General features: G+C 46.0%; 1 protein-coding gene across 10 annotated transcripts in view; it reads left to right on the top strand.

The window, feature by feature from the left end:
- FUT9 (fucosyltransferase 9) overlaps nucleotides 1–20,369 on the top strand; it is a 1,273,880-nt gene that overhangs the window by 270,306 nt on the left and 983,205 nt on the right. Inside the window, exon 1 of one of the 10 annotated variants that reach the window (XM_069606432.1) lies at nucleotides 2,108–2,132. The exons of the other annotated variants lie outside the window; for them this stretch is intronic. The gene's annotated coding sequence lies outside the window, so the exon portion shown is untranslated. Of the gene's footprint in view, nucleotides 1–2,107; nucleotides 2,133–20,369 lie in introns of those variants that run through there. 10 annotated transcript variants of the gene reach the window in all.

The following is a 20,369-nucleotide window of genomic DNA, read 5'->3' as shown; positions in this document are numbered from 1 at the left end:
AAACAGTATTACCTGACAGGCTTCAAATCCTTTTTACCTCTGTGTTTCCACTGTCATTAATATTTTAATATTTTATTATGCTCTTAAACAGAGACCAGTCTCTAAGTGCGGTACCGGAATTCAGACCTGCGTTGCTCTGCATTGTCTTGCTTCCAAGATAAACACGTTGCCCCCGAGCTATGCTCCGGGCCCTTGTAATGTCGTCTGGGAACAGGAGAAAATCTGCAGGAGCTATCCTGCAGGAACCACAATAAAATATAAAAACAGACGAATAGCCAATTTCATGTAGAGTGGCTGTGGAAGTAGTTTTAAGTTCTGCCAAAGAGAATGTACACATATGAAATGTAAAGCAATTAGATAAGTGGGTCGGTCTTCTGCTTATATTTTGTTTCATTGAACAAAGGGCATAAACATTTGATTGGATGAGAAGGAGATGGAAGTGGTTTGATAGGTGTAATCGTAAAATGTAATGTAAAAGGAGTCTATTCTATTTTGAGGAATTGTTTGGGCAGCAGTACTCCCTTTGCTTGTTTAGGGAATCAGATCAGCAGCATCAGAAATGGAAAACTCCTCTCCATCACCTTTACTCTCTACATAGATAATGATCCAGGGATGTTTGACAATCAACAATATTTTATTATTCTCTATTTTTATACAGAATTTGAATTGAAAGGTGGAGACATGGTTCATGTTAGTCATTGGGGTCATTTTCTTTTTTTTTGGTGTAATGATCACATCATAAAAGGATATTCTGGAAATATAGCTCTTTCTAAGTTATATGGACACATATTTTTAAAGTGCTGCACAGTTGTTACTTCTGTTGGAAAAAAAAATAGTGTTACATTGAAGAAATAGATTGGAATGTTGAGGAGGTTTATTTTTACTGATGTTCATTGGAATCTCAAGAGTCATTTAGGAGTGTTTGAGTGTAAGTAGGAATTACTTCCACATAATGCTGAAGAAACCCAAGTGCTCTTTTAAGAGCAATCATATTAAGCTCAAGTATGTCAATTTAGTTATTAAACATTTTGCATTTTAGTTTTTGCAAATTAATGTGGTACATTCTTGGGAATGTTTGGGGGTCCAAAAAAGGTCACATTGTTACAAAAAATGGCCTTTTTATCTTATTTAAGAGGTTCTTAAGAGAATTTTCATTTATGAAGTTGTTAGTATTGAGCAGATGTGCAGAGCTAACTGAATAGTTTCCAGGAAGAGTGCATTTCAAGCATCTGTCTATACCAATTAGACATATAAAATTGGATCTTGATATTGGATATTCAAGCATTCCCATGAGAAATATTGTAAACAGCAATGTTCTGTGTTTGCTGTATTTTAGAAATGAATTTGGTTGTCCACTTCTTTGTTTGTCGTCCTTTAATCACAGAAAAAAATAATTGTGTGAGTGTATTGTTCCAGGAGTTTTGTAAAATCATTCTACATGCTTAAAGAAAGAGAACCCCCTCCCAAGAAGATTTTCCAAATAATAGGCTGCACAGTGAATGAGAATTACGTTATGGCATGACCTGTTAGTTCTCACATATTACCTCTCTCAACAAACCAGGTGATTAACAAATTGGTAATATGTTGAATTTGCCAAATTGTGTCAAATCTTAAGGATCTAAAATGCCCGTTAGCCAATAGACCCACAAATAATACCCCCATAATCCAACAGCTTTAACTTGAGAATTCATGTCTTCTCGGTTAGTCAAGTCTGAAGTAAATGAAAGGATGGTGCTGGAGGATTCAGCTTTCGGGGGATGCAATGTTTTGGTAAAACTTTATGGTTGGTTATGTGTATAGAGTTCTGCAATTGGATAGGTCGATTTGAAAGCTATCATTTCTTGGCATACTTGTCAAGAAAAAGAAGCTTCCCAATTCAGATTGAATGGTAATAGGTGTGGGGCAATTTTGAGTGATTGGAAATATTGTCTCGTGTCTGTCAGCTCTTTTTGAGAACTGTTAATGATTTCCATGTTGCTGCTTGTTTCAATGCACTGTTTTATAGTGGAGCATGTTTTACCTATCATTCAGACTTTTGGGAGCAGAAACCATCTTTGTGTCATATTAACCCAAAAATGCATCTGCAGAGTGAAGATGTATGGAGATTAAAGTGGCATTCTTTGGAAATTAAGGTAAGCTTTGTTTTACTGTAGCAGTTGGGAAGAAACCGATAAAGTGGTATGAACTAAACCATCATACAATATATTTTTGCTGCATTATGTTGTCATTTGTGTGAGAAACCTGAAGTTGTCTCACCCACTAGTCCCCGGGGATCTGTCATCCAGATGACCAGGACACGGCCATCTCTTTTCGATCCAGTTCCTGGGGGTGGACCAGTGTGGGAGGATCACCTGGATGAGGGGTCTTCGGGGAGTAGGATTGGGACACCAGAGGGTGAGATGCAGTATCCCCTTCCCATAACACCTTTTCCCCATCCTACCATGTAGTATACTTAGGAACTCAACTCCCCCCCCCCTTTTCCGACACAAACACTTTCTCACAGACAGCTCACTGTGAGAGAAAATGGACAAACACCTGAGCTGGGTGCCTGTCATACATTAGCATGGGAGTGTGCCTCCAGCGCTAGTGTACGACAGGCACCCAGCAACCATATTGTTGGTGGAAGCGCATTTCACAAATGGCCCATCTCCAAAAATGCTCATGTCACTGAGTAGAAGATAATCGTAAAATGTATGAAAGGAACACAAATGTGCATTCTCTGTGCTAGATTTGTTTGAGCTACTTTTTGATAATCTGCACCTTAGTCTTTCTTCTGATGTGCAAGCTGACATTTCAAGAAGCCTAAGAACTTTCATGATTTTGCTCTACTGGATTCCCTTAGCACTGGGGATAAGCAGACATGTCTGCAAAAGGCCTGTAACGTGAGAAAAGATGAAACAAGAAATGTCTGCTTGCAATCTATAATGACAAAGTGGTCAGTTTAACTTCGGGGTCAGTGTTTATGACATAATGTTCATCAACACTGTAAATGGACTCCACCAAATCCCAGCCAACACTCCTGGTGTTTGCTGAGATACTTTCTTTTCCTTTTTTTTAGGGACCATGTGCACTTTTTGTAAGTCTTAATAGCTATATAATTCTCCAGGGAAGATGAACTTTGCTGGTAATTGCACTGCTTCCTGAAGAATGGGTCTTGTTTTGCATGGCCTCTAATGCAGGCAGCCAGACATTGCTGATAGGCTCTACCAGCCCTATGGGGTTACCTCACCGCCTTATTTACCAGTTTTTCACATAATATTTATCTTTGGTTTATTGAGTTTCTAAAACTTGTTTATTTAAAGCGATATTCTTAACTTTATTTTGTTAATTGTTTGAAGATGCCTAAAAAGGTTTGGAATACATTTAGATGCCTAAAAAGGAATGGAATAGGTGAAGATGCCCAAAATGTTTTGGAATAGGTACAACAAGAAACTGAAGTACCACCTGCACGGATCGGATGTTTCATATTCCTTAGAAAATGTCATATCATCTGAAGAAAACATAAATACCCATAATGGTGTGCAAAGTTCAGCTTATAAATGCAAATGCAGAAACTTCCAAAAAAGTCATCTGTTTGGGACATTTATCGGGAACCATGGCAAAATTGAAGCAGTCGAGCAATATTTGGAAATCAAAAACACAAATTAAAAAGCAATCAGTGAAGCAGTGTGACGGTGCGAAACAAATACAATTAGAAGGTAGATTCAGAGCCGGAAACAGATTTGAAAAAAGTCTTCAAAGGAATGTTATACCATTTTGATTTGTTTCCAATCTATGCAAAACAGTAAAACCATACCAAATTTTTCTTTAGCAGTTCAGACAATTAAGAAAGCCTTCCAGGGAAAAAGTCTATTTTTTGATTTTGACAAACTTTTGACAATTGAGCAAATTATATCGTGAGAGAGTTTTTGTCAGATGTGACCTTTGCAATTACTGAATCAGCGAGAGACTGCAAATCTAAGAATGATTTAATAAGTCAAATTGAGGAAATATTGTTCAACTTGTGCCAGCTAACTGTCTCCTCTGTTTGCACACTGCCCTTTGTCCTTCCCTAGTGTTCTCCCCTTCCCTCTCCCTTCCTCTTCTCTCCTCTCTGTACCTACTCTATGGTTTTATTTGTCTCTCCTATCTTTTCTAACTGCTTCTCTATCGACTATCGTGCTCTCCTCACTACATCTGGTAGAAAGAAGTTTAAAAAGGACATCCTGGTCTCCAACTCAGGCCTCCCTATCGCTGACATCTATACCAATGCCTCCTCCAGGAAAACTTTCACCGACATCCTCTTTGTAGTTCCCTCACCAGACCTATGGCCCCTAAATATTGTCTCTGTGCTCTCTCCTTTCTCTTCTTCTCCCATTAATGGGGGCACCCAGTGGGAGGCCCTCCTGGCCTCCTTCCATTCCTCTAAGGTCATCATTAATATTTATGTGAATGGTACTGTCTTGGTCCAAGGCCCTCAGGCCAACCTGCTCCTCTTTGATAGACGCTTCCTGCACCTCATCAATTTCCTTTCTTCTCCTGCCGTCCCCTCTCCCCCTCTCCACGCTTCCTCGCCTCCCTCTGCTGCCTCCTCCTTGGCCACCTTGCGGTCTCCTCCTTCCCTTTGAGCTCCCTCTCGGGCTTCTTCTACACCTCCGGAGGGCATACCTCTGATTTGTACCCCTCCCTGGAATTCTTTCAAGGATGGCAACCTTCTCCATATTGCCACTCTTAACTCTCGCTCAGCTGTCAAACACTCCTCCGACATCTGCCGCCTTCTGGAGGAACTTGACCTCAATGTCCTCGGTTTCACAGAGACATGGTTCATGGCCAGCTTTGTCACAGCTTTGACACTCTCCTCCCTGATGGCTACAAGATCCTCTCCGCGCCCAGGTCCAATCGATCCAGAGGGGGTGTAGCCCTGATCTTCCCCGAGTGGATTCCTGCCTCTGTTATTCCTACGCAGGCCTACCCCTCTTTCGAATGCCTCGTCTGAAGGCTCTCTCTCTCTCCTAGCCATTCCCTTCTTATTGTGGCTACTATCTACCGGCCACCTGGTCAGATCTCTTCCTTCCTCTCTGAATTGGCGGACTTCTCCTCTTCTATCCTGGTCTCGACCACTCAACACCTCCTTCTTGGAAACCTCAACATCCACCTGGATGCTTCCTGTCCTTCCTCTGGACGCTTTCAAAACATTTGTGACTCTCTCTCACTCACTATTCTACCCTCTGGCCCGACTCACTCTGCAGGGCATACTCTGGATGTTCTGATCTCCTCAGACCTTCCCCTTTCTATCCCTCTCTGGAGTGGTCACTTTCGCCTTTCCTCCCAGCTCACCCTCTCTACCCCTCAGGCCAAGCCAACTCCATCACTGCCACCCACCTTCTCGGTCATCCGACCCATGAAGCGCATGTCAGTTGAGGCTTTCACTGCCACTTTCTCAACCCCCCTCACCCTTTGGCTGACTCACATCCTGACACAGCCCTCTCGATGCTTCACTCTGCTATATCTAATACTCTTTATGTTCTTGCCTCTGTCATGAGTATCCACCTGAAGCCCAAAGCCAAGTGCAACTCCTGGTACAACTCAGACCTCATCTCCCTTAAATGCAAGAGCAGGGTGGCTGAGAGGAAATGGCATGCTTCACGTACATCCCCTGACAAACTGGCTTGCCACCTGCTCCAAAGACAATACCAGCTCTCTGTCCTCACCAAGAAGAGGGCTCACATCCAAGCCTGCATCTCTGCGACATCTAACAACTCGGCTGAACTCTTTAAAATCTGCAAGGAACTGGTCAATACTGCTGCAGTCTCTACCTCTCCTGTCCCTTCCCAGGCCCTCTGTACAGCACTGACCTCTCATTTCATCAATAAAGCTCAGGACATGTTATCCTTACTCTCCTCCTCTTCCCTTCCTCCCTGCTCTTCCTCTGGCCCTTCCTCAGCCACCTCTCCTCCCTCCTTCTCTGCCTTTCCCCTGTTCTTCCCAGACAAGGTTTCTAGACAAGTCTGATCTATGAATGTCTCGCAAAACAGGTTCATCCCTGTTCCTCCAAAACCATCAAGGACCACATTGACTCCCTGGCTCCTGCCCTGGCCAACTTCTGCAACCACTCCTTCACCACTGGAGTCTTCCCTTCCCCCCTGAAGCACTCCCTTGTGCACCCTCTTCTTAAGAAACCCTCTCCCAAACCTTCCTGCCTGGCTAACTATTGCTCAATCTCCATCACTCCTTTCCTGGGCAAGCTCTTGGAAAAACTGGCCATCTCCAAGCTCAGTCTTCAAACTGAATCTGTTGGTTGTCTCCATGATCATCAGTCTGGCTTCAGAGCTGCCAGAAGCACGGAAACTGCTCTACTGAACATCCGTGAAGACCTGCTCTCCAGCCTCGATTCCAACACCACCTGTGTCCTCATCTTACTTGATCTCTCTTCTGCCTTTGACACAGTGTTACGCTCACCTGGCTCCCACAGGGGCGTCGGTCGGACCCGGACAGCTGCGGTCTCCACCCAAGTGATGCGTAGTGCAGCGATGACTGACTGGATCTGCCCTCCTAATCTTGTCTGCTTAACCCGTAGAAATATTCTCCTGCAAGTGGAGAGATGGATTTAGCCACTTGTGGATTCAAGTGATGGCACCCCCACAGTCCTCCCCAACTAATCACCTCCGAAATGCCCTCACAACAATCTGACCTTATATTCTTGAAAGATGAGCTCTCCATCCTGCGTGGATTTGCAGGGGCATGTCGATTCCAGTTACTTCACTAGTTTGAAGGCTCCGGAGAGTTCCGGAGAGTATTGACTCTGAGGTTCCTGGTGAGGACCAGTAAGTATTAAGTTCATAGAGTTCAATATGTCCGATGTTTACTTTTGTTCCCCCCTTCCTTTCTTGTCTTGCAGCTGGCTCGTGAAAGGATGCTCTTGTGGCAGCTGGTGGCGCTCAGGTAAGAGTCTGTATTACCCAGCGCTGTCTGGTAAATGTTGCACGTGGAAAACGTGTTGTTTTGTCTCTCTTTACAGATGCGGCACGTGAAAATATGGAGAGTCACAAAAGGATGCCTCCGCTGGTGAATCAGGTAAGTCTATGGTGGTAAGAATTATATTTGTTGGTTCCCTCGGCTCACCTTGTGGTTTTCTTTTGTCTCCTAGGTGACGAAGTTCGGCGAAGAAATGATGGAGGCAGCGCCGACCCGAAGGATGCTGTGAAGACTGGTGAGTATGGCGCGGCGCTGCAGCTGGAGGTGTGGCGCGTGCAGAAATGATGTTCTTTACAGGTCCGGGGACGAGATGGATCCAGAATCAGGTGTGGAATAGAAATAAGTTCGTTTTCTAACCTTGTTCCTTTCTTTCCTCTTTGTTTTAGGAGCTCCGGATTCGAGGCGGGCGTGGCAGAAGACTGGATGCAGTCTGCAGGCACGGTGAGCGTTACGCTGCTGGATGCAGAATAACGCAAAGCGTGTGTTGCTGGTCGGGCGTGGTTTAAATAGCCTCAAAAGTAGTCCCAGGTAAGAAGTCCCTAGAACCACACCCGAGTAAAAAATAGTCCCTGTAGAAAAATAGTCCCTTTCAGGCTTCATGTTGGATTGGAGTCATTTGCAGCATGGTCTGCCTGAGGTAAGTAATGACTATGAGCGTGGCGCCTTAGGCGCCAGGACTGATTTCTACTATGAGCCTGGCGCCTAAGGTGCCAGGACTGAACCCAGATAGCCCCTAGCCGGGGCTGCTGAGGTTTTAACAAATGTCTAGATGCCTGCTCCCAGGGCTGATGGGCTTGGTCCGGATGCCCGGGGGTAGGCATCATGACACACAGTCTACCATGCCATCCTGCTCAACCATCTCCGTGATAACCTGGGGATCACCAGTCTGGCTCTAGCATGGCTGACCTCTTTCTTCTATGATCTCCCAGGAACAATTTGGGTCCTTCCACTCCTCTATCTCTATCTCTACCTGTGGTGTTCCCCAGGGTTCTACCCTCTCTCCCTGGCTGTTTAACCAATACCTGGTACTTCTTGCCCATGATATTGCTGCATTCTGCCCCAACTTCCAGTGCTATGCGGATGACACTCAGCTCATTTTCAGACTACCCTGAGCCACCTTTTCTCCCTCTCTCATTTCTGACTGTCAGTCCGCCATCCAGGAGTGGTGTGCCACCAATGATCTCTGCCTTAATGCCAGTAAGACCGAGATTCTCCTCATCAGCTCACCCACACCCTCCTTTCCTGACACTCTCTGGCTGGCCTCTCCTGGCCCTCTTCTTGCTCCCACCAGTGAGGCAAAAAACCTTGGGGTCATCTTCAACTCCACACACACTCCTTCTCTCCTCACATCTCTGACATCTCTAAGAAGTCACACTAACAGCTGCACCCCCTCGGAAGTATTCTCCCTTTCATCTCCTTCCCCCAGATGCTCACTGTCTCCAGAGCTCTGTTTCTCTCTATGCTGGACTATTGCAACAGTCTTTCTAAATCTGCCTGCTTCTACTCTCTTCCCTCTGCAACTCATCCAGAACAGGACTGCGAGACTTGTCCTTGGCCTTAAGCCCAGGGATCGCATCTCTCCAGGATTGAAATCTCTGCACTGGCTCCCAATGGCTGCGATGATTAAGTACAAAACCCTCTGCATTGTCCACAAGGACTTCCGGGGCTTGGCACCTCAATACCTTCAACTCTCTCTTACTAAATAACTCCCTTCTCGAGCTCTTCACTCATCTGCCTCCAACTCCCTCAGGCTCAGTCACTTCTCCAAGCAACGAGTCAGTGGGAGATCTCTTTCTTCAGCTGGGGCCTCCCTCTGGAACAGTCTCCCTGCCTCCCTGAAAATTGAGGAAAGCCATCTCTGGTTCCGGTAGCACGTCAAAACCTTTCTCTTTGCTTCTGCTTTTTCTCCTCCTCTCCCCTGCTGACTTCCTGGCTGAAACTGCACTGGTTATCTGGCTACCCTCTGAACTCGATGTCCAGGCCCCCTCCCCCGCCAGTCACACACCTGCACTGCCTTCCTGGCAATCCCCACAATTGGGGACTGTTTTCTGTATCCATACAGTCCCACTACCAGCACTTGACACCTGATGCATGCACTTACCCCTGCACCTGCCACCTGCTGGCCTTACTTTTACCTATTGTTATTTATTCTATTTTTCCCATGTACTGCACTGTCCCTTCTCTGTTCCCCCCCGCACTTCCCCCCTTTTCCCTTTCCATGCACTTGCGCAATCTGAATGACACCTGGCCTAGTAGGATCGTTGTCTGTCTTACTTCTGCTCCCCCTCCCTTGCCTCATCGCACTTTGAAACACTTGTGTATAGGTGCGTTATAAATGCCATATCATATCATAAATCACTGTTACAAAGGAGGTGAGCCAGATAATTTCTTCTGAATTGAAAGAAGCATTCCTTCAGTGGAAGTGTTTTTCTGTGTGCAACATTCATCAACAGCCATGTAGACGTTTGAAAGTTTTCCCTTTTCACAAAAATAATTATCTGAATATAAGTATTTAAAAGCTACTGAAGTTACACAATATGTATCAGTGATGATGCATAGTTTGGAGTCTTTGTACAATTTGAACCTGTACGCTCACTAAAGTCATATGTGATGTCATTTATGTTGTATGAGCAGTGCATGATGGGATTCAAGTTATGGTTGTGTAGCATCTTAGTTTCTGTCCCTTTGACAGAGGTGTGCTTATGATAGCCACTTAACCATAGCATCTCTTAAACAAAATGTTTCACTGAATACACTGTACATGTATAATAATGATTTGAAAAGAGAGAAGGTAACTGGCCACAACGTTTGGCAAGTAGTCTTGGCCTACTACCTGAGGCCCATATGCCCTCTCTAGTAACTTCCTGAACACCACCAGCCAATGTCCATGGCCAGCAGCCTCAGCCACTGTACATGTTGCCCAAATTGTTAAAGACGGAGGACCTTAGCTGGTAGCCTTGGGGTCCACAGACCACAACCATCAACTATCCCCACTGTACATGTTGTACCAATTAATTTAAAAGAAACTCATATGCCCTTATTTTAGGCAGAATCATATGCAGTACCCTTAGGGAACACTACACACAATTAAGACTACAAGTGTAAGTACAATTTCACCTTTGGTTCAAGCCTGTTGTCATGACCAGCATCGCCGGGGGTCAAGGCAATCCTGCCCTCGGGACGTTGGGGCCTAAAAGACACCCAGTCCGGATTAAAAGGCATAGAGATCAAGGAAGGCCTACCTGGATCCTGTCCTGGGGTCTCTGGCACCAGGCTCATAATATGAAGCCTGCTCAACAACTGACACGGACTGTCTGCAGGCCTGAACATTCTTCTATAATGGGTGTGGCAAGTATGGGCGTGGTCAGCAGAACGTGCTTCCAGATCTTGGGCGTGGCCGAGCCTGACCATTTAAACCCCACCCAGGCCTTGTCAGGCGCTTTGCATTGAACTGCCTATGGCAGCAGAATGCTCTCCGCTGACATCCGAAGCATTCCAGAATTCTGCAAGTGTGCGAAGATTCCAATTTACCAGATGCTTACCTGATGACCTCCGGCATCCGCAGCGGCCCGCAACCTTCTAGAAACCTGCAAGTACGTGAGGATTTCAGCTTACCTGACACTTACCTGGTGAACTCCGGCATCTGCAGCGGTCCGCAACCTATGTCCTCCCGCACAACAGCTGATTCAGTCTCCAGTACATGTCCGACGCTCCGCTCCAACTTCTGCATACCGGTGACATCTACAAAGAAAGAAGAGAAAAGTAAACAAGGTTAGTTCAGAGGAAAAGCTTGAAAAGCTCACAAGCATAGTTCTCGCGGGCATAGTTCTCTCTCGCGACCGCAGCTTACATACCTTCAAAAGCGTCCAGCGCTTCACGGGGCAGCTCAACCTGTGATTCTACTATTCACACTGGTTTCGACAATCGGAACCTGTTGAGAGACGAGACATTAGAGACATTAGAGAACATTGGCAGGAACAGTGAATAAACGAACAGTGTTCTATGGCATCCTTAAACAAAAAGACTTACTTGCATCGGATCAGTGGAGCAACTCGATCCAAGTGCCCTCATAATGGATCAGTGAAGCAACTCGATCTGTAAGACTCCTGCACCAGAATCAGTGCAACTACACTATCCAGGAGAACAACCTGCACCGCTGCCGAGATGTGCAGGAAGGAGAGCACATCTTTAAAGGCTCTGAGGTGAGCAAGCACCACGCTGCGTAACCAGAAACACCCCAATTTGAAGATGCAAGAGAAAGGCGCTAGTGTCACATACGTATTCTGATTCTCCATCAGGAAGCCAACCCCAGGTCAGTTCAAGCAGAGACAAGGGGCACCTGTGCAACCCAGTTAGAGAGTGGAGCTCAACCCCACCGGACAACGGACCACTCGACCTCTCTCGGATTCGACACCCCCAACACAGAGACAAGGTGAGCATAACAGATGAGCATAACAGAACGCAAAGCCTCTCCCGAACCTCTGGCCGGATGCCATGGAGATGACAGACCAGCTAGCTCAATTATTGGGGGAGTTGCGGGCTGAGGTGCACGCTGCACGACAAGAAACCAATGCCCTAAGAAGGGAACTCGTAGTGAATCGGGAACGTACTGATGACCTTGCTAGACAGCTTCTGCAGATGCAGGTGGGTCAGGCCCCACTGATTCAGTTTCCTCTTCCTCGATCCCGCAACCTACACCAGTACAAGTGGTGCTTCCCAGCGCAGTACCCTTGGCCCAGCCTGAACGCTTCACAGGGGACTCCAGCAAATTTGCAGTCTTCATGAACCAGTGACGTCTGCACGTTTTGTGTTGACCCGGAGCCTTCCCCAATGACCAATCAAGGGTGGCGTTCGTGCTTTTGTACCTGAGTGGCAGTGCAGCGGATTGGTCGATCCCTTTGGTACAAAGAGACGATCCCTTACTTCATTATTTTGTTGGGTTTCAATACGAAATGGAGAAGCTGTTTGCCCGCCATACCAGAGGTCGAGCCCTACATAACAAACTGCTTTCTTTCCGACAGGGCAATAAAGATCTGCTATTTTACATAGCTACCTTTAACCGCCTTGTAGCTGAAACCAATTGGCCCGAGGAGAAGAGAACTACACTCTTTTACCAAGGCTTGCGAGGGGAGTTGAAAGACGTCCTAGCCCAAGTTGTGAACCCTCCTGAGACCTGCATGGAGTACATAGATCTAGTAGTTCAACTGGACAGACTACAGGACCGAAGAACTGACCGAGCCCAGTCGGAAAGCTGAGCCGTATATGTGCGACCCAAATAGAGCCAAGTCTGGCAATCCGAGTCACACCCAGAGACCATGCAGATAGGAGGATTGAGGAGCCCTCTCACTAAGGCAGAGATGGAGAAGAGGAGGCAACAACAGCTTTGCCTGTACTGTGGCAAATCTGGCCATTTCCTTCATGAATGCCACGTAAAACCACCCAGGAAAACTGTGGGAGCCACCGGTAAGAGGACACAGCACCCGATGCGGGAAATTCCAACGCCCAACAACCATAGAGGTCCACTTGTCGAGCAGAGGGAAAGAATCTTCACACACCTCGCACCTTGTCATACCGGTCATCTTAATTAGCCCAGACCAGCCCTCCCGAATGCGGCGCTGTCGGCAATTACATGGACCAGGATTTAGCAAAAAAAATCGGTCTACCCCTTTGTCAGAAGCAAACAGCAGAAAATATAACGGCGCTGGATGGAACTCAACTGTCCTCCGGCCCCGTGATGCACTGCACCCAAGGGGTTACCCTGCTTTGTCAAGAGGGACACCGGGAGAACATTTTATTTGAACTCATCTGTGCTCCCCAATTCCAGGTAATCCTGGGAATAAATCCCGGGTTAGAGGCTCACAATCCTCAAATTGACTGGCGTGCAAGGGTTTTGACTTTCTCCAAAGACTGCAAAGGTACTTGTTATGAAGTCAGCACCCTCTTGGAGAAAGGAGTGAAGACCATCTCATCAGCAAGGACTAAGCTGGGTTTAATGGCATCCTTGCCCTCTGAGTATGCAGATTACCAAGACGTGTTCCAGAATGAACAAGCGAATACGCTCCTGCCACATAGGTCATACAACTGTCAAATTGATCTAATACCAGGGTCCCAAATTCCATGCAGCAGAATCTACGCATTAACAGAGCAAGAAAACAATCACTTGAAGGCTTACCTGGACCAATACCTCGCCAATGGGTTCATCCTCCCGTCAAAGTCACCCGCAGCCTCACCCCTCTTCTTTGTACCAAAGAAGGAAGGGGATTTAGGAACATGCATAGACTACAGATCACTAAATCAGATCACGGTGAAGAACCGATACCCCTTGCTGCTCATCCCTGAACACTTTGACCAGGTTAAGGATGCCCAGATTTACACTAAACTTGATCTCCGAGGGGCCTATCACCTGGTACGGGTCAAAAAGGGGGATGAATGGAAGATGGCTTTCCGGATAAAGTATGGCCTGTATGAGTACTAGGTCTTGCCGTTTGGACTCTGTAATGCCCTGGCTGCATTCCAATATTTCATGAACAATGTACTGCGAGAGCTCCTCGACATGCGCGTCTTGGTCTATATAGATAATAGCTTGATTTATTCCACCTCAAGAAAAGACCACATCGCCCACGTGCGTGCCGTCCTTCAAAAACTCAGGCAACACTGATTGTATGCCAAGTTAGAAAAATGTGCGTTCCATGTCACAGAATGACATGCCTTGGCTTCATTCTCACCCCTCGAGGTATCCGGATGTACACACGCAAGGTGGATGCCATTCTCAATTGGCCGTCGCCAACATTGGTGAAAGGAGTACAGAGTGTCCTTGGTTTTGCGAACTTTTACCGTCGATTCATACCAAGGTTCTCTCAGATTGTCCACCCTATCACATCTCTACTATGCAAGAATCGACAGTTTAACTGGTCTCCAGAACCAGAAGAAGCCTTTCAGGAGCTAATGCGAGAATTCACTTCGGCCCCTGTCTTGGAACACCCTCGACCCGATCTCCCATACGTGGCAGAGACTGACGCTTCTAGTGTAACCATGGGAGCAATACTCTCCCAAAGGACTCCTGAGTCAGGTCAACTGCATCCCGTGGCCTTTTGGTCACGTAAATTCTCAGCTCCAGAACTGAACTACGCCATTACTGATAAAAAAAACTCTTAGCCATCAAAGCAGCATTCAAGGCTTAGCGACACAACCTCCTAGGAGCCAGACATAAAATCACGGTAATCACAGACCATCGCAATTTGCAATACCTGTGGTCAGCCAAAGCCCAGTCTTCCCGCCAACTCCGTTGGGTGCTTTTTGTAGCTGAATACGATTACGTAATCACATACCGGCCAGGAGTGCTTAACGGCATCTCGTATGGGCGAAGGGGAAAGCGTGTATATCATGCCAGACCCCATTGCTATCATCCCAGAAGAAAAGTTCTTGGGTGCCTTGAACACCACAACATCTCTGGAGGAGTTACAAGCCAAGGTCAGGGAGCTCATGGGCCAAACAGAGCTGAAAACCTGGGCAACAAGAGGATAACACCACACAATCATAAGCGGACTGCCTTATTACCTAGGACGCCTCTCTCTTCCCAGCATGGAACTGCAGGATCAAGTACTCAATAAGTACCACGACTCACTAATTGAAGGACACCCTGGCACCGCCAAAACTGCGGCCAAGATTAAGAGACATTACTGGTGGCCGACTTGGCGAAAAGATGTGGCTCAATATGTGTCACGCTGTGGAGTTTGTGCACAGAACAAATCTCGGAAGCAAAAACCAGCAGGCCTGCTTCGCCCACTAGCGATACCTCCCACACCTTGGCACATGTTGTCATTAGACTTTATCATGGACCTTCCACCCCATAAAGGGTATAATACCATCTTAGTATTCGTGATCTTGTTTTAGAAAATGGCCCATTTCATCCCTCTGAAGGGTCTCCCCGCAGCTCACATTCTAGCAAAGGTATTCTTGGAACAAATCGTTTGTCTCCACGGCTTCCCGACTATCCTGATATCTGATTGAGGAAGTCAGTTTGTGTCCAAATTCTGGCAAAAAAGTGGTCAGTTAGCAGGAATTGACATCCGCCTGTCTACAAGTCACCACCCACAGTCCGATAGTCAGATGGAACGGGCAATCTAGACTTTGGAGTAATACCTGAGGTGTATGCTTCACCAATCTGAGGACACCTGGGTGGATGTGTTATGGATTGCGGAGTACGCTTACAACAGTTCCATACATACCAGTACAGGACAGACCCCCTTCTACACCGTACATGGGCGACATCCACACACTTCTAAGTTCGATCCTCCTGACTTTCTAGAAATGCCCACAATAACCACCTTACACTCCATGATTGCTCAGGCTCTCAAGAGAGTGACAGAACACCTGACCAGGGCCAAAGAGGGACAAAAGAGATTTGCCGATCAACATTGGGAAGAAGTTCCAGTCTACCAAGCTAGAGATGCTGTTTGGCTGGCGTCTAAACATCTTTCCATGAAGGGATCTAAAATGTTCTGTCCAAGGTACCTGGGCCCGAATACCATCCAAGCAATCATCAACCATGTTGCTATGAAGTTAGCCCTGTCTGCAAATATGCGCATTCACCCAGTGTTCCACGTTTCTTTCCTGAAACAAGTATCGCCAGGAACGAGGGTCACAGCAGCACCTACTCTGGTAATAGTGGTTGGGGAACACGAGTACAAGGTCAAAAACATTTTGGATTCTAAAATAACCAGGTCGAAACTATACTGGAAAGAATATGGGCCCCAAGACAGGTCGTGGGAACCTAGTCAACATATCCATGCTCCACGTCTGCTTAAATGCTTCCATCTTAATAATCCCACCAAGCCAGGACCTTTAAGAGGGGCCTTGAGGGGGAGTGCTGTCATGACCAGCATCACCGGTAGTCAAGGCAATCCTGCCCTCGGGACTTTGGGGCCTAAAAGACACCCAGTCCAGATTAAAAGCCGGAGAGATCAAGGAAGGCCCACCTGGACCCTGTCCTGGCGCCTTTGGCACCAGGCTCATAACATTCTCCGCTGACATCCAAAGCATTCCAGAATTCTGCAAGTGCGCAAAGATTTCAACTTACCAGACGCTTACCTGGTGACCTCCAGCATCTGCAATGGTCCGCGACCTTCTAGAAACCTGCAAGTACGTGAGGATTTCAGCTTACCTGACACTTGCCTGGTGACCTCCGGCATCTGCAGCGGTCCGCAACCTACGTCTTCCCGCACAACAGCTGATTCAGTCTCCGGTACATCTCTGACGCTCCACTACAACTTCTGCATACCGGTGACATCTACAAAGGAAGAAGAGAAAAGCAAACAAGGTTAGTTCAGTGGAAAAGCTCGTGAGCATAGTTCTCTCTCGCGACCGCAGCTTACGTACCTTCAACAGCATCCAGCGCATCACGTGGCAGCTCAACCTGTGCTTCTGCTATCCACACTGGTTTCGACGATTGGAACCTGTTGAAAGAAGAGACATTAGAGACATTAGAGAATATTGGCAGGAACAGTGAGTAAACGAACAGTGTTCTATAGCATCCTTAAACAAAAAGACTTACCTGCATCAGATCAGTGGAACAACTCGATCCAAAGCCCTCGTAACAGATCAGTGAAGCAACACGATCCATAAGACTCCTGCACCGGAATCAGTGCAACTATACTGTTCAGGAGAACAACTTGTACCCCTGCCGAGATGAGCAGGAAGGAGAGCACATCTTTAAAGGCTCTGAGGTGAGCAAGCACCGCACTGAGTAACCAGAAAGACTCCAATTTGAAGACGCAAGAGAAAGGCGCTAGTCTCACATACTTATTCTGTTTCTCCATCAGGAAGCCGAATCTAGGCCAGTTCAAGCAGAGACAAGGCGCACCTGTGCAAGCCAGCTAGAGAGTGGAGCTCACCCCCGCTGGACAACAGACCACTCGACCTCGCTCGGATTCGACGCCCCCGCTGAGCCAAGGTGAGCGCAACACCTGTACTACACAGTAAAGTGGTAGCGATGGCTGAGCAGCCAGACTTATCTCAAGAGTAAAGTGAGCAGCATCAGAAGTTACACAAAGGACAGCAATTACGATGGTTCAAACAAACATTGATTCAAGGTTTCTGAGTAAAAAAAATATACATTTATTTACACCATCATTTATAAAACAGTTCACTATCATAAAGCAGCAGAAAATCACAGTCTTAATATACTACAACACCCAATACATTCTGGACAAGTTAAGCTCAAAATGAAGTGTGAGCAAAGTGGCACCCCAGCAATCTAAAAGGAGGAAAAGACAAGGTTATTCAAAATCAATAGCACCAACAAGTTAAAGGAAGGGCAATCTAGAAAAGGCTACTCCAATTAGGATTCAAGTCAATAGGTCTGGGCCAATGTTAATGGTTCAGAGTCTTTGCAGGGGATCACACAGTTCAAAGTAGTTTGCGGTTAAGTCTTTGCCAAGAGTTCAAAACGAAGTTGGTCGGAGGAAAAGTTATTTAAAGGAGAAGAGAAGGACGAGCCTTCGGATAGGTGAAAGATTTCCCGCACTTTCACTGCGGTCAGGCGGAACGAACAACTGAATTTGCACAGTACCTTTAAAGAAAAAGAATGCTGTAGCTGAGGCAGTTGTTCCTGGCAGTTCCTGCAGGCTCGTGGTTGCTGAAGCTTCAGTTGTGGTGACAAGGACGATGCCTGGAGGGTCCTGCACTGCCCAGGGAAGAAGCCAGCAGCGGAGCAAAATAACAAATAAAAGGTGCACTCCTTAAAACCCAAACTGGTTCTCTTCCCACTGGCTATCCAATCTACTGCAGCAATGCACAGTAAATTCGACCAGGATGAGGACCGTTGTCTGGTGTTTGGCGAGCTGGTTGTTCCCACCATGCTCAAGGGAAGAAGATTCCTTCCATATCTCCTCTGTCATCAAAGATTCAGGTGATTCGGAGCTGCAGCAGGGCTTCACTGGGTATCCAGTAGTTGCAGCAGTCGTCTTCCTTCAGATCCCTTTGGTTCTCTTGTTCCAGTGGCTACTCTGCCTTTCAGTCCCAGAGACAGGCTTTTTATGCACCTGTGCATAAGCCTGCCAAAGGACGATGAAAAAAGGAACCAAACCTGGTTTGGCGCGCAGAGTCAAACACTAGAAGGACCTTTACAAAAAGATATGTCAACAGAACTCGACCGGAACAAAGTTAATATAAACGTGGATTACCGGGTTTGAGTTCGAGGCTACCACCTACAAAAGTCTATTTTCATAGTCTTCGGTAGAATAAAAATGGTAGATATCACTGCCACCAGCCAAATCTCAGAAAAAGGAGAACATAATAATGTTCCATGAGAATCAGACAGAAAGGGATAACTATTAACCCCTCCAGTACTCTATTGTAAAATAGGGTGTACTGGGTCTGTAAATTTAAAAAGACTAGTTAAGTGAATGGTAACTTCACATGTTCAGGGAGACAGTAGTCAGTACCAGAAAATGGAGTTTAAAGTGGGAAGTCAGAAAAGACAACCCTGTGTCACTGCACTAAAAGTGCTGTGTGACACACAGTAAAAAAGATGATGCCTATGGGGTGGATGAGACTCCATAGCCCATGATCATAAAATATACAACACACAGTAAAACACATGTAAGAGTGGGAAAAAAGGCTCACACTTTTACCAGGTGAAAAAAATTAAACCCTAGAAATACAGCAAAGGTGCTGAGGGACCCAAAAGGTAAGGGACATTAGCCATTCTGGAGAATTCCCCCTAACACCTTGCCAAGGAGATTAGACCCCAATCTCTGTCCAGGTCAAAAAGGCGTTGACCAACCACCAGAGTGTGCTGGTTGTTCCCCCTCCTTTTTATTTCTGTCGTTTTATTCCTCAGAAAATCCATCATATTAACAATGCATGGCTTGATAGATGTTGTCCTCCATCCCTGCAACAAATAATTCCCAATAATCAGTATGATGGTCATGGAGAGTGTGGTGATTTGCATACATGAGAACAGGAAAACACTATCAAGTATAAGTCTTCTCCGACCACACTGACACTCGGCATGTGTCCCGCTCCTCTTTTCTTTTGTCCACCTGCTTCCCTCCATTATGTATTTCCTCCCAGACCCTCTCCCGTTACCTCTTTCACTCTCTGATTCGTACAACACATTTTCTTTTTTAAGCGCATCATTTGATGTTACCTCATGAATAAATAACCCTTCTCCCCCAAACAGGCTCCCCAGCCCGCCCTTAACTTCTATATTGCGCAGCAGATCCTCTTCGCCCCTCGCCAGCTGTAACCTAAGACAAATACACCCATTTTCTCCCTCCAAATATAATGTTGAGCATTTTTCTTTCTCGACTTCCCTCAGGCTGAACAAGGCAATCGCTGGCATTGAGCGAAAAGTAAATGGAAGATTTCGATCATGTATAAACTTTTTTTTAAAACATTTTATTCCTGCCAATGTGTGAAAATACTTGTAGATCTTATTTTCCCAATTGAGTCTTTAGATTAAAATAAGACATTTTAATAAGGAAGTAAAGAGACATCTCCCTGCAATCCCTCTCAGAAAAGCATTCAACAACCTAATTCCCTTGCTTTACAGAGTCCTTCCTGTTTTCTTTCCGACATTTTACCCAGGGAATGTTTAACACGCACTGGCAAAGCCAATGTGTCTAATATTTAATTTGAAGTGTCATATCCCCAGTTACACTCACATGGGGACAGCCTCACATACACAAGTGCTGCCATCATTGGTTAGGGCATATATTTATCAGGTGCGAACTGCTATCATATTACAGGAAAACCATCAGCTAACATAAAGCAAGCAGTGGCTCAGGGGGTTCCCAAGCCTATCTTTTTTTTAATTGTGTTTTGGCTTACAAACAAAGTATAAAACTTTTACAAAAAACAATTAAAACATAGCATAAAACCTCGATGCATTTTACATTTTGCAAAGTTATACATTTTACATTGTACACAGTGTGAAACATCAATTTAATTTAGCACATCCATAATCAGCGCATAACCAATACATGAATTCTCGGTAATTCCCACCTCAGAGCCTGATGATATTACTCATCGTCCCATCCGCTGTTATATGTGACCATTGAGAAGGGCAGGGAATCAGATTTAGAGGGGACACAGTCGTAATTTGCTATGTGCTCATTATTATATGGTTTAGAGTGCACACCTAGCTTGGGAACAATGGAGCACTTTTTGAGTCATAGATCAAAATATTGTTGGCGAGAATTGAAGTCATTAAGTAAACATTAGCAACATTTCTCACAGTACAATATATAAGGATGATGGAGAGCACAAGCCAGGCGGAGTCTAGGTTCCACCAAGTTGCTTTTGAAAGAGCCTAAATTGAGGGAAGCTTGGAGCAGTCCTGATTACACTGGGATTAAGCTCCAGTGGATTGGAATGTACCATGCGAGACAGTGTCGTTTCCAGTCATGTGG

Source organism: Ambystoma mexicanum, chromosome 4p (genome assembly GCF_040938575.1).
Source record: "Ambystoma mexicanum isolate Mex_15411 chromosome 4p, UKY_AmexF1_1, whole genome shotgun sequence".
Classification (NCBI taxonomy): Eukaryota; Metazoa; Chordata; class Amphibia; order Caudata; family Ambystomatidae; genus Ambystoma; species Ambystoma mexicanum.
Note: the sequence above shows the minus strand (reverse complement) of the source record. Positions and strands in the feature narration are given on the sequence as shown.